We start from the raw sequence: 14,860 nt of genomic DNA on the forward strand, positions 1-14,860 counted from the left end.
GATTCAAACATTTACTGTATGAATATTTTTTTTCAAAGTCAACCTTTAAATCAACTAGGTTTTAAATTTTAGTAGTTAAACTTACTAATCAATTGTTTGATTTATGTGATAGGCCTACATTTAAGATGAACATTTACCATAAATTAAATGTATCTTATAGTATCAGACTTGTTATTATAAAACATGCTTTTGTTAAGGAGTTATTGATACTTCAAGTGCAAAATTATGATTTAAAACCTTGATAAAAATACACTTTTAAGTACTAATTAATGTTATACTTGAATGTAGGAGAAGCATAGAGAGTGGGACCCGACTTCTCACGTGCAAGTACAATAGGAGTTCAAGGTAAGGGTTGTCCTCTTGCTTCTTTAAAATGTTTAAATTCTTGTAAAGCTAGTATGTGATAGACATTATGCGTATTTTGTACTACTGTGTATCATGAGAAATATGGCCTATGTGAACATTGCCTACGGGTAGTATAAATATTGTTGCATGAAAGTTACCAACAAGTAGAAGAAATATTATTATTGCGTGAACGTTGCCAATGAGCAAGAATGTTATTACAATGTGTAAGATCTTACATCAGAAGCGAGCGTCCAGAGCTAGGGCTTTATAAGTGCATGCTCATCTTGACTAGTAAGACGCGTTTTAGGGTCATGCGTGGCTACCAAGAACAAAACCGTGAGGGGGACCTAGGTGGAAGCCTTGGATTTGGGTGGACTGGGAGGCCTAAAGCGGACAATATCTTGCTAGTGAGGTGGGGTGTTACATTTGGTATCAGAGCCTAGTTACTTTCATCCACCGAACTTATCTGAGACTTGCCAAAATTTCTACTGAATTTCGGCAGAGTTTCCTTTATACATGGAGGTCCCAAGTTATCGACAATCATTCTGTACAGTTATACTCATTTCTCAATCATATCATAATCATGTAAAACCTCAACAACACATCATTCATGGTACATGCCTCACATTTCGCATGCTCATTTCTTTACCTACCATTAACACACATAATTCATAATAATTGCAAGTAAACAAACCAAGATTACAAATACAGAATAATACATTTTTATGTCCCGACACTTAATGTAAAAGGAGTACTATTACATATTAAGTCATTTAGTTCCTTAAAGACAAAATACATTAATGTTCATCTTCTTATTCAATCATACAAAAGGAGACTAGAGGACCTAAAACGCTACTCCTGGCATGAATCTGAAGGACCTGCAATTTCATAATATATATAATAAATATAGCATAAAAGGAAAATCACACAATACATGAACAGGTAATTAAATATATATTCAACGATATGCAACCATAGTTCCTTGAAATTCTCATTTATCCTTCCATTATTACGTCTTTATCCATCCTTCCTAGAATCATTTAACATTTTCATTTTGTGTCTTGTTTCACCTCATGAGCGCATTTAATTCATTATAATATCTACCATGTGATTTCTATCCCTCTTACTCCATCTCTTTATATCAATTTCAATCCCAACATCTATTATACCCATTATAGCTTTTCCATATAAGTTGTCAACTTGTCATGATTTCGGTCCAATTTTAGTTTATAAATACATTCAACCTACATATTTCTTGTGCCCATTTCGACACATTCCAATGTTTCTTTAGATTTTTAGTAAAATCTCTCATTATCATGGAACCTGCCATCATTTTCACAATATTCACATCCGATCCATCTTCAAATAATGTGAATACCATACATACATCATTCTATTTAATTCATCAACCTAATCCCATTTGACCACTATAGTTAAGGCCAAATTTCATTATCTATCACTATTATTGGCATTTTATTACACTATTATAATTATCACCAAATTCTTATCATGCCAGCAACAACACGAAACCTTAATACAACATATTTACATTATTAGTCATAATTTCTTTCACATCCTCCATGTGCGCAGGACATGATTCTCAAATTATATCAATTACAATTCATTAATTAATTCAAAATACATCTCTCACACACACACACACACACATAAATATAGCATTGCATTCCTTAAGTGTATAAAACTTACTATGGTTAATGAACTTCTATTCTCACGTCCCAAATGATACGATATTTGCCTCCATCCTTCACAAGAATGAGATCTTCATCGGTTTCTCTTTTTTTCTTCTTCAATAATCCATAACATAAACACAAATTACCATTTTTGTTTAACAATTAGGTATCATCCAACATTCCATTTATAATCTGACAAGTCAGTCATCCTAACAATATTAACACCAACACAAGTAAGTTTTAACTCAAGTTGTATATATTCCGGTTATTAGAAAACAAAACAAATGCCACTAGCCCATCACAGGGTAACTAGTTCCTTCGCCCATCTTATTCCATAATTTCCAATCAATATCCGCCTCTTTAAGGCCGAATGAATAATCCTATCAAGATGTCAATCCCCATTTCATTAATATTTTTAATTATTCCCTATAGGAAATATCATTATAATACCTCTCCCCTAAAACTTGGAAGGGAATGCTGACACTAATAAATTTCCATTAGTGTTATTAGTCTCCCATATCAGGATCGGCTAATCAAGTTCATTGTAAATGTCAAAATTAATACCACTGATTGATGTTATCGACTATTTCTACATGAAATAGCCAATCAGATTTTTCTTTCCATAATATCTTGGAATATTTCCGGAAATGTTGATGTCAAGATTCTTGACATCATTAGTTTTCACTTCAGGAATAGCTAGTCAAGTTTCATGTAATTGCCGATATCGACAACACCGGTCGATAGCATTAACTATTCTCACCCGAATAGTTAATCAAATTCAATATCCCTCATTTTCAGGGATGATTATGTCGATGGATGATTATGCCGATGTTAGTAAACCTTACTAACATCATTAGCCTCCGCATTCGGGACCGGCTAATCAAGTTTTGTGTGATTGCCGATATTGACAGCACCAGCAATATCATTAACTATTCTCACCCGAATAGTTAATCAAGTTCAGTATCCCTCGTTTTTAAGGATGATTATGCCGATGTTAGTAAACCTTACTAACATCATTAGCCTCCGCATTCGGGACTGGCTAATCAAGTTCGAGAAATGATCATCAACGAAGTCTATTAGTGTAATTCATATTCTTAACCCAGTCAAGTACTCAAATCCATTTTTAATTTCTCATTTATTTCACTTTATCCTCACTCTTTGTGGTTTCACCCATAGACACGAAGACCAAGAATTTAATAAGTTAGTAAATTAACGCTACATAAAAAGTGTAGGTATAGAACACCTACCAGCTGCAGAAGCTCAACTTGCTCTTTGTTGTTGTTGTTGTGCCCCTCCTGCAGTCCCTCCTTAAGCTCCTACTATACGAGCTCCTGAGAAGTCGAGTGAATGCTTCTCCTACATTTTAAATATAACATCCTGAATCATTATTGAATCTTCCTGATTTATTCATAATATTCATAAATTCACAAAATCAAATACTTCCGTAAACAATTTCCATGAATGTGTTTTATTTTCTTACATGTCATTTAAATGCATTTACATTAGAATTTATTTACACTAACATTAAACGCCCATTTAATTCAATTCTTCATCAATGATCTTCAATGTCCAAAGGGCATGACTTTTCGTCACCGATTTTATTTTGTCCCAAGACATTTAATCTATCACCAAACAATGTAATTTAACTTAAATTTCATCAATGACTACACATGCCAAATATTTCCAAAAGCACACTTAAAATGATTCCTTATATCATAATTCAACTTACAATATGATTTCCCATTCTAATACAACCAAAGTATTAGTCAATCACTATTCTTTATAGAATTTAACTATACCATCACTTATCAACACACCAAACATGACTCAAACATAACACAAACACCACCATCATCATTAAACCCATTGCCATTATCCTTAGTCCCAAAATATACTTTTTATGCTAAACCTCATATTCTCATTCAATATTTCTCAAACCAAACTTAAATTATCATTATATAAATTTAGAATTCAATAAATCCAAATGGTGGAATTATACATCATCATCATTAGAGTAACATATCCAAAATTAACATACATCCAACGGTTAAAACTCCCGATATCAGAACAATACCAGACTGACCTGAAATTTGGAGACCTGCTGTTTAGGAAGGACAATTTCTGGTAGGAGTGTTGTTTTCCGATCTAAACCGTTCAGAATTTATATAACATCTGGATGAACAACATATCCAAAATCCAGACCAATCCAACGATTAAACGATGATATAACGGTTGAAAAACAATGCTGTCTTGAAGGGTGATTTTCCAGAAATGTTCCTCCAATGACAGCCCTCAAACAAAGTCTAATATTTACAGTCCCTCCGATAAGAATGTAGGTGATATTGAGTATAACAACATATCCAAAAATCAATCTAATCCAACGGTGGAAAGTCAAACTATGGCTACTGAAGTGCCTGCCCAGTTGCAATCCCAAAACCCATAGTTTCAAATCAATTTATTCCTTCTATTTTTCAGTAAATCAAGCCATTATCATGCAATTAATCTCAAAATTCACATGAAAAATTACTCCCCCCAAATATTTACATGAACCCTAGGATTTTAAACTTGGAGGTTTTCTTCTCCTCATGCAAGAACAAGAGAGAAAAACAAAATTACTAAAGGGCATGTTGCTTACCTTTGATACTTAAACTTATTTTCAATGAAATCTTGCAAAAATTTACAAAAATCATGTTCCTCCTCTCTTTCCAATTTCCAGTTTCTTCTCTTTGTTTCTCTCAAGCTCTATAACTCTCTAAGTTGTCATTTAATTTGTTTTCTTGGATATAATCCTCCTAAGAGCACTCCCTTTTGATTTAGCTTGAAGAAATGAAGAGAAAATGAAGAAAATGGGACAAAACAAATGGTCTCCCTCCTGTTTTTTCCATTTGCAGAGGACGTGCTCTGTTTTTAAAGAGAGGAGAGGAGAGTATTTGTTTTGATAAAATTAAAAAAATGCCCTTATTAATGCCCCTTGTGTCATCTTCTTCAATTTACCCGATTTTCAGTACTCTCATAAATCCTTTCCAAACTCCGATTAACATGAAATTTGAACCTAATATAAAACAATATGTTTGCAGATTTCTTATAAAATTTCAGCCCAATCCAACGGTCGGATTGAGATATATCATTGATACCGTAAAATCTGAATTTCATGCATTAATTTATTTACTTAGATCCTCATGACATTTCCCCTTAATTTATACTTAATAAATTCAATATTACCACATTTATCATTAATTTGTCAAAATACGTGTTTTGACCGGGGTTTACATATCTTCTGGTTTTTTTTCTTATTCTTTTATCCATTGAAACTTGTCATTGGTTTCGCCAACGTTACAAGTTTTAAACTAAAAATCATGACTCTCTTTTTGACTTCAACAATACCTTTAAATTTGTTTATGGAGATCATTCTCTCTCTCACACGACACATTTATTGTCATTTCCTACTATTTATTCATTTCTTTCATACTGAAAATCCATTACTCATCGAAACGTCATTACTTCGATCCTATGTGTTGTTTGTTTGTTTGTTTGTTTTTTTTTTTCTATTTATTATTATTATTATTATTATTATTATTATTTATTTATTTTTATTTACGGGGGTTTACACAATGTGAATGTTGCCTATGAGCAGGGAAACAAATATATTATTATTATTATTATTATTATTATTATTATTTATTTATTTTTATTTACGGGGGTTTACACAATGTGAATGTTGCCAATGAGCAGGGAAACAAATACTAATTCTATGTGAATGTTGCCTACAGGCAGGGAAACAAATACTAATTCTATGCGAATATTACCTACAAATAGAGAAATAATATTATTATATAAATATTTCCACCTGGTGAATATGACTAAAGAAAGGAAAGATACAGTGAAACGAACATGGATTTGAAAATTTGAATTTTGTTCGTAGTCTTTTGGGATTTGGAGTTCAGATATCGGTCTATATTATGTTTATATAAAGAAAAGACAGCCTATGGACTTGATTAGCCGACCTCGAATAGGGGCAACTAATGATGTTAACAAATATTGTTAACACTGACATAATCTTGATGAAAATATAGTGAATATTGAACTTAATTAACTATTTGTATCACTAATAGTTAATGATACTGATGAATAATGTTTGTATCGACAAGCCCATACTAACTTGATTAACTTCATAAGGAGGAAGTTAATGGTGTCAAAGAGAACTTGGCATCAACATTTTTGGAAACATCTCCAATTGTGATGGAGAGTAATTGATTGACTATTTCGGGTTGAAAATAGCTCAATGGCATTGATCAATTAAGTTGGTGTCGGCATTGCTAAGGAATTGATTAGTTTATCCAAGTAAGGGTGACTAATGACACTAATAGGAGTTATTAGTGTTGGCAGTGACTGCCTTAGAATTTGGGGCGAAAGAAAAAGGGTAAATTATACAAAAGTTAATGTGTGATAATCGAAAAGAAAACCATAAGTAGATTATGGAAGGATAGGTGTTAGATGTAGTAAAGGATCTTCTTTTGCGGATTAACTATGATTATGCCCTATCAAGTGGGTACACATATGCGTAGTTACATGTAGTAGTGACCCTCCATTATCTGGTTGTATTTTATTTATTTAATAAAATTATTCTCTTATTTTGATGTTCTAAGTCTTTCTCATTCCTGTAGGAGTAGTGTCCTAGGTGTCTAGTTTCTTTGTATGAATTAGGGAATTAGCATTTCCAATTCTTTTGTATAACTTAGGGTTAGCATCTTTATTTCTTCTGTGTGAACCTGGGATGAAATGGATGTTGTTGTATTTTCTTTAGATAATTATATGACAGGAACGATGTTAGTGTTCCTTTATCTTAATCTTAGAGACCTTTAGAATTTTATGCTTGTAATATTAATGTTATTAATCAAGTTTATTACTATTAGTTTGTGTTGTAAATTATATATTTGAAATGAATCCCTGGATTTGCAATATATTATGATTAATAATAAGGGAATTTTTAGCATGTATATTTTTTACTATTCATGCTTGATTTTTAAATATTTTGGATATGTTGCGTTGCACCTGACATCGCGATGGCCTTAAAAATTTCATTAAATCTTTGGAAAGAACAGATTTTTGGCATCCTGTTCTTTGATGGGAATATTCTTTGTTTAAGGAGTCGCCACCTAATGTTATGGTCACTAGGTGTTGCTACCCAATTTTTGACCCATGTTTTTTATATATTTTCAAAAAAATCCAAAAAAACATTAAGAAAAAAATTTGAAAATTCAAAAATATTTTTTCTCTCTCGAGTCAACCGCATCTCTTCATTCAAACCATGTCGACCAGGGTAAAAAATAAGTTTCGGGCTGTCTCGGGTCAAAACCGTCATTTTCGACCAAAACCCGGTTCATCGGGTCGATACCCATCAAATGTTTTTTTTGGTATTCCATTTTTTGGCGGTTGAAATGAGATTTTTCTAATACTGATTTGAATTTTTAGTTTTTACCCATATAAATATTTATATATATAATAAAACAAAATTATGGTAGTTGTGTGCATTATTTCTTATTATATATAATAAAAATAAATTATGGTTGTTGTCCCGTGGCCTATAAATAGCCACGAGAGGGGGGCAGAAAAAAAAGGGAGGAGGAGGAAGAGAAAAGAAAAAAAAAAAGAAAGAATCGATTGATACTATTCCTAAAATTTTTAGTTTTTCTTCAGGAGAGTAGGATATTGTCTTTAAAAAAAAACAATTTAAAAATACCAAACATATCCCAACACATCTCAGCCGTTAACATATTCCAGGATTTAATCCCGTTGCGCCACGTCATCCGGTGCACCGAGATTTCGGTGCGCCGCGCCACACAAAATCAAAAACCAGACAATCTGGTCCGTCCGATCAACCTGCTGATCTAGCCAATCATAGCGTTTCATCCACGATCCAACGGTTAACATCCTTCAGCGGCACCGGTACACCATACACGCGTCCGCACCTTAGCAAATCTCGGAGCATCTCTCTCCTCTCGCCGGCGACTCTCTCTCTCTCCTCCGATCTCCACTTTCCGGCCATATAAAGTCTCCGCACCACCACAGAAAGGTATCTACCCTGTTTTAAAACAAAACCCCAGCGGTTTTAACCGTTTTCGCCTCCTCATCTGGCCGGAAAAAGGCCGCGATTCTCGCCGGCCACCGAAGCTTCAAGTGGACGATTCTCCCTCGTCAGCCATCAACGACCGTCAAGACCACCACCAACAGCATCCTCGACCTCAGATCTACCAGAATCGACCATCGGTTTGCCAGAAATCTCGACTGAAAATCTCGTCGCCACCAACAGTAGCCGCGCGTGAGCCACACGCGCCGCCAGTGGCATTTTCGTAAATTTCTGATAAATCCGAGGGTATTTCAGTCTTTTACCTATACTGTGTCACTCATGTAATTTTATTTAGATTGCTAATATTTTTTTATTTTGTATATAAATTTTCTTGCATGTTGTAAAACAAAAAAATAATAATAAAAAATAACAACGCGGGTCCAACACCCATCCTATTATGTCATCATTCGTGGGTCCAAAGCCCAATTTTCAAATATAGTTATACCCATATCTCAACGATATCAAAATAGTTTTATTTTATAAACGAATATTTTATCGACACGTCTCTTTTTCATAAAAGGACCGATGTCAAAAATTTAAATACCAAATATGGATTATGTCTATAGTTTTTTTGGTAATTCAGACGTACTTCTCCTTTTTAGGGTTAAACGTCAATATTTTAGACGAGTCTCCTATTTTTAGGGACTGATGTCATTTTTAACGTGTCTCCAAATTTTAGGGACCGACGTTAACTATTTTTAAAAAAAAAACAAAATTGCAAATAAGCTCAAAATATAATAGCATTTAAATCAAATAAAAAAAACACACAAGTAAGGGTAACCTTTCTTTTGAAAGGATGTTTTAAGGGTGGTGTCTACCTTCCCTTAATCATAACTAACCCAGTACCTGAATCTCTGGGACCAGTGTTTAATTTGGGATTTCTAGTTCCCTCAAATTACTAGATGGCGACTCCAATAAAATTTTCATTTCCCCAATAAAAATAAAAAAAATCTTTTTGTTAAATAAACAAAAATGAGCGGAGCCGTCGCCCGACGTCGTGTATCGACACTAGGAACCCTAACTGGTCAACAGAGATTTTATGATTCGGGACTGGTGTTGTAACCCATTTTCGGGTCTCCACAAAAATAAATAAAATAAATAGCCAAAAGAGGTTAGAAAAATAACAGGAGGCAGAAGCGCTTAGAAAATGGTCAGAAAAATTGGTCAAGGAGGTTAAAAATACAAAGATGGATTTTTTGACAGTATATTTTTGAATGATGAGAGCCCTGTTGGATAAGAAATTGGAAGTTTGAGGAGGAAAGTCCAAATTTGGATGTTTATGGACTTAATTGGATTTTTAATTGAATTTATAGGGGATTTGATTGCAAGAAAAATTTATTTTTAAGTCAATTTGGGCTTTAATTAGAAGAAATTTAAGTTCTAGGGCCAAAATATATTTTTTAGGTCAAATCAGGGGCTTAATTGCATAAATATTGAAGTTTAATGGCCAATTAGGGACTTAATTGAGAAAATCCGAATCCAGGGACCAAATTAGAAAAGGCGCGAAGATAGAGGGGGCTGTCTTGAATTGATTCAGGGGCCTAATTGAAGAAATTGAAAGTTTATTGAACAATTGAGGGCTCAATTGCATAAATCAGAGGCCAAGGACCAAAGTGAAAAACGCGGCCAACTATGGGGGCGGGGACCGAAATTGGCAGGGTCGCAATTGAAATGAACAAAAGATAATTGAGGGCTGATTTGAAATTTGGCGTGTTCTGGCGCCATTTTTAAATGAAACGACGTGTTTTCTCCAAAACGACGCCGTTTCATACATAAAAAAAAAAAGACCGAACGGTGCCGTTTTGAACGGCAATGTTCCCCTTTCTTCTTCCCCCCCGAAACTGCAACAGGAAGAGAGAAATGTTTTTCTTCCTTAAACCTGCCACTTGCTCTCCTCGCGCCCACCAACCCGAAGCCCCATGCTCTGGACCACCAACCGAAGCCACTGGCCGACCGGCCGCTCGCCCTGCCGAAAGCAAGGGAGCGGCGCCTTGCTGTCGCGGGTGGGGGCCGACCAGCCAGCACGAAACCCGCTCCCTATGCGCACTAATGAAGGGCCCAGCGCCTTTTCGCTTCTATAAATAGAGAACAAAAAGAAGAAAGAAGGGACGAAAAAAGAGAGGAGAGAGAGACGACTGGAAAACAAAAAAAAACCGAGAAGGGAGGAGAGAGAGGAGAAGAGAGAGAATGAACGAGACAAAGGAAAGGGAATACTGGAACAAATCGAGAAGAAAAAGAAAAAAAAGAACCGAGAACAAGGAGAAGGGAGGAGAGAGAGAGCGGACCGAACCGTTTGGAACAGCAGCACCGCAACTTGGAGCCGCCGTCCGTGAGCCACGACATCACCACCGGCCTCCACTCGCGACTGTCTCCTCCGCGCCAGGTACGCTTTCTTCCCCCCTGCATTTTTTTTCCTTCGCTGCACAAGGTTTCCTCCTGCATGCAGAATCGTTTCTGCATGCAGGAGGCAGGGAGGGAAAATAATCCCCCCCGTTCAGTTTGCTGGGCCAGGCTGATGCTGGCCCAGCGTTGTTTTTTTTTTTCTTTGGGCCAGACGGGTTCTGGCCCAGAAATATTTTTGGGGCGGGCCAGAATGGTTCTGGCCCAGCCCTGCAGTCTGTGCCGGGTCGGGCCTAGACTAAGGAGGGATTTTTCAGTTGGGCCGAGATCGGCCCAATTTCCTTTTGGGCCGAGGTCGGCCCTACTTTTTTTGCTGGGCTAAGTCCGGCCCATTTATTTGGGCCGGCCCCACCCACTTAATATATTATATTATAAATTATAAATTATAATATATTATAATATATATGTGCGTATATATTGTGTGTATATATATAAAAAATATATTTTGAAAAATCTTTGAAAAATATTGTTGATTTTCCCGCATAGTTTTTTGTCAAAATGGCTTAATAATGGTTTGTATGTCTATACCGTAGAGATACAAATTCAGTATTAAAATACCCGGTTTTCGTCAAAACATCAAATATTTTCAAAATAAAAAAATGTTTTTGCTTTCAAAAAAGAAAATTCCAAAAGTCCTTAAAAATATTGTTTATTTTTCCTGCATATTTTTATTAAGGTGGATTAATATTGGGTTGTATTTTTATACCGTAAGGATACAAACCCAGTATTAAAAATACCCGATTTTCGTCAAAGCATAAAAACAAATATATGTATTTACATAAAAAAAATGTTTTTGTTTTAAAATACAGCCTAGTCTCTCCAATATATATATATATATATATATATATATTATAACATCATATTTTCACACAAGAAAGGAAATTTCAAGACAATATATGTATTAGCATACATTTTGGCTTTAATAACCAGTTTATTCAAGCCATAAGAACTAGGCCAATATTTCAAAAATTCTAAAAAAATCTTTTTGTTTTCTTTTAGTATTTGGGATTACGAATTTATACGTAAAACGTATTCCTAACATTATTAATAAAGTTTTGGTATAGATGTTAGAACGGTTAGGATTTTACCCGATAAGATAAAGACCTTTTTACCGAGGAGGATTTTTCTTGAACCATAGACAGACCAACAACTAGAAGTACAATAACACCTTAGTTTTCATCAGACAATCAAATGATGTAGCTTACCTTAGGTAAGGCGTATTTGGGGTGATAATACCTTTCCTTTACGCAACCAGTCCCCGTACCCGATCTTTGAGAGCAGTTAGGGTTCCTAGTGACCAAAATACTAGGTGGCGACTCCCATTCCATTTTTTCTACCAATAAACGACAAGAATTTCTTGTCTTCCTAATATTTGCCACATAGAAATAGATTTACATTATTTTTTTTTATTAAAATGGAAACACTCGATTTCGCCGCGACACCGCACACGTGCGACAACTGGTTACGTAAAAGGAAAGATATTATCACCCCTTAAACGTCCTACCTGAGGCAGACTGCATTGCTAGTTTCATCTTAAATTGCTAAATGTTTATTATTTTATGCTACGAAAATTTGCTTATAATATTCCTAAACTCTAGCGCCAGTGAATATTTAACTACGAATATTTCCAACTCTGGCATTGATAAATATTACGCAGCTATAACAAACAAAACAAATTTAAATCAGTATTTTTTTATTCCTGACTCTGGCGTCAGTGAATAAACAAAGAAAATAAATTTATTTTATGCATGCATATTTTTTTTTTGTTAAATAAAAATAAAATACAATGAATAATATAAATTTAAACCGGTATTTTTATTCCTGACTCTGGCGTAAGTGAATAAACCAATAAATTTATATAATTTTTTTTCTTGCTAAATAAAAATAAAATACCATGAATAATATAAATTTAAATCGGTATTTTTATTCCTGACTGTGGCGTCAGTGAATAAACCAATAAATTTATATTATTATTTTTTCCATGCATACATATTTTTTTTATTTTTATTTTTCTGTCTTTTATTTTATTTTTTATTTTTGGACTGGGCTGGGCCGGGCCAGCATAATTTTTTTTGTGGGGACTAGGCCCAGCCCAGCCCAGCCCAGCCCATGGATTGTTTTTGTGGGAACTGGGCCCAGCCCAGCCCAGCCCACATGGGTGGGCTAGGCCCAGCCAGCCCAGCCCGGTCACTGGCCCAAGCCAGTGACCCGGCTGGGCAACATGAAGCACGCGTAGGGGTGAGCAAAAAAATCAAAAAATCGATTAAACCGAGAAAACCGGAAAAAAAATAACCGAAAAAACCGAATCTAAAAAAAAACCGATCAAACCGATTAGAAAAATTAAAAAACAAGCCGGTTCGGTTCGGTTTCAGTTTTAAAAAGTTGAAACCGAATAAACCGAACCGAACCGAACCAGTTCAAGTAAAAAAATTAATAGTACTATAAATACCTACTTTTCAGCTTTCCCTTTCTCCTTTCTAAACCCTAGCCGCCACCCATGTTTCACAATCTTTACCTCTCAACTCAGCCCTCACCCTCATCTTCACTCTCAACCTTTATCGCCCATGTTTCTCAATCTTTATCTCTCAGCACAGCCCCCCCTCCCATCTTCATCTCTCATCCCTCAACCTTTCTCACAACCCCCCATCACGGCCCCCCATCTTCATCTCTTATCTCTCAACTTTTCTCACAACACCCCTCAACATCTTCATCTCTTATCTCTCTCAACCTTTCTTTAAGGCTTTAAGCACAATCTTTTTGTCCTTTTCTTTAAGCATAATCGACTAAGCTCATGGATTTACAACCAAATAGCAGCTCTGGAGCCTCCCTCTCTTCAATCTTTATCTTTTAATTTTTGTCCCTGTTTATTTTTTATTTTATTTTTGTAGATCTGTTATGTATTCATTTTCTATATTTATTTACAAGAATGTTGATTTGCCATTCATGTTGCGATTACTGTAATGGATGTTGTGATAAATATTTTTTTCAAATTTTCGTTTGAATCTTGTTCTTTTTGGCTTCCTGATTCAGAAAACCTGCTTAATATGTTTGGCCAAGATGAAATCGGTTTTTTCTGGTTTTTCCTTTCAATTAACCGAACCGAACCGAAAATGCTCGATTTGAACCGGTTTCGGTTCGATTTCAGTTTTAAGTTAAAAATAAATAAATAAATCGGTTTGGTTAGTTTTTTGGGTGAAAACCGGACCGAACTAGAAATGCGAACTAAATCACGCGTGCATTAGCTGATAAAGAGAAATGATTGAGAGTGTACAGTAGGAAGTGAATTAAAATGAAAAGCGGTGAAAGAGAAACTTACTTACCTGGCTCTGGATACACCGAAGGCAGCAGCAACAATGGTTCTGGTCACGGTGGATTTCCTCTGCTTATGTTCGTCCCTTTCTCTCTGTTTTTCTCTGGTTCTTGGCTTGTTCGTCCCCTGTTTCTTGGCTTGTTCGTCCCCTGTTCTTGTTTCCAGTCATTCCTTTCTTTGTTTTCTTGTTCTTGTTCTCTGTTATTCGTCTGCTCACTGTCTTTGTGTCCTGAAGACGAAGGCGAAGCTAGGGTACGTTGGCTTCTTTCCCCCCTTGGTTCTGTTTCCTCTGTGTTCTGGGTTGTTCTTCCCTGGTCCTTCCCCTTGCTCCTCTGCCCGATCTTCTCTGTTCAAGACGAAGATGATGGTGGTCTAAGCACCAGGTCTGCTGGTTGATGGCCCCTTCCCCCTCGGTGAATTTGTGTTTTTTTACTCTGTAATTCTGCTCTGATTTTTTTTAGTTCTCGATCTTTCCTCCTTTGTGTTTTCTTCGTCCTGCCTTTTATAAGGTCAGAGACCTTCAAAAAACCATCACCTCCACCTACGGGATTGTGGCAATCGTGGCAGAAGACATGGTCACAATTAGGATCGGATGCACTGGTATTTTATTGTTGAATCGGCTGCCTCCGTGCGAAACGGAAGGGATGAAGAACACAGCTTCCAAACGGTGCCTTTTGTGTGTTTGAAGCACTTTTTCACTTTGGTCCCTGCTTTCTTTGGAAATTTTGATAGTTGGACCTCAATTAAAATCCCTTTTAATTTTACCCTTGTATTAATTTCAATTAAGTCCCTGAATTAATTAATCAAATCAAAGTTTAATTAAGTCCACAAACTTATTAATTCTTCTAATTTTTCCCCTTTTTGATTAATTTCAATTAAGTCCTTGAATTTATTTAATTAATTAAATCAAAGTTTAATTAAGTCCACAAACTTATTAATTCTTCTAATTTCATTAATTAAACTAATCCAAATTTTAAATAAATTTCC

General features: G+C 35.3%; 2 long non-coding RNA genes across 2 annotated transcripts; one reads left to right on the top strand and one right to left on the bottom strand.

Moving 5' to 3' along the window:
- Positions 1 to 1,030: 1,030 nt before the first annotated feature.
- LOC140955336 (uncharacterized) lies at positions 1,031 to 14,018 on the bottom strand. Its single transcript, XR_012169309.1, has 3 exons — positions 13,884 to 14,018; positions 3,284 to 3,392; positions 1,031 to 1,223 (listed from the first exon to the last, which is right to left on the bottom strand). It is a non-coding gene; the product is annotated as an uncharacterized lncRNA (long non-coding RNA).
- Positions 13,844 to 14,696, top strand: LOC140955337 (uncharacterized). Its single transcript, XR_012169310.1, has 2 exons — positions 13,844 to 13,950; positions 14,109 to 14,696. It is a non-coding gene; the product is annotated as an uncharacterized lncRNA (long non-coding RNA).
- The last annotated feature ends 164 nt before the right edge of the window (positions 14,697 to 14,860 follow it).

This window comes from Populus alba, chromosome 3, assembly GCF_005239225.2.
Source record: "Populus alba chromosome 3, ASM523922v2, whole genome shotgun sequence".
In the NCBI taxonomy this organism is placed as follows: domain Eukaryota; kingdom Viridiplantae; phylum Streptophyta; class Magnoliopsida; order Malpighiales; family Salicaceae; genus Populus; species Populus alba.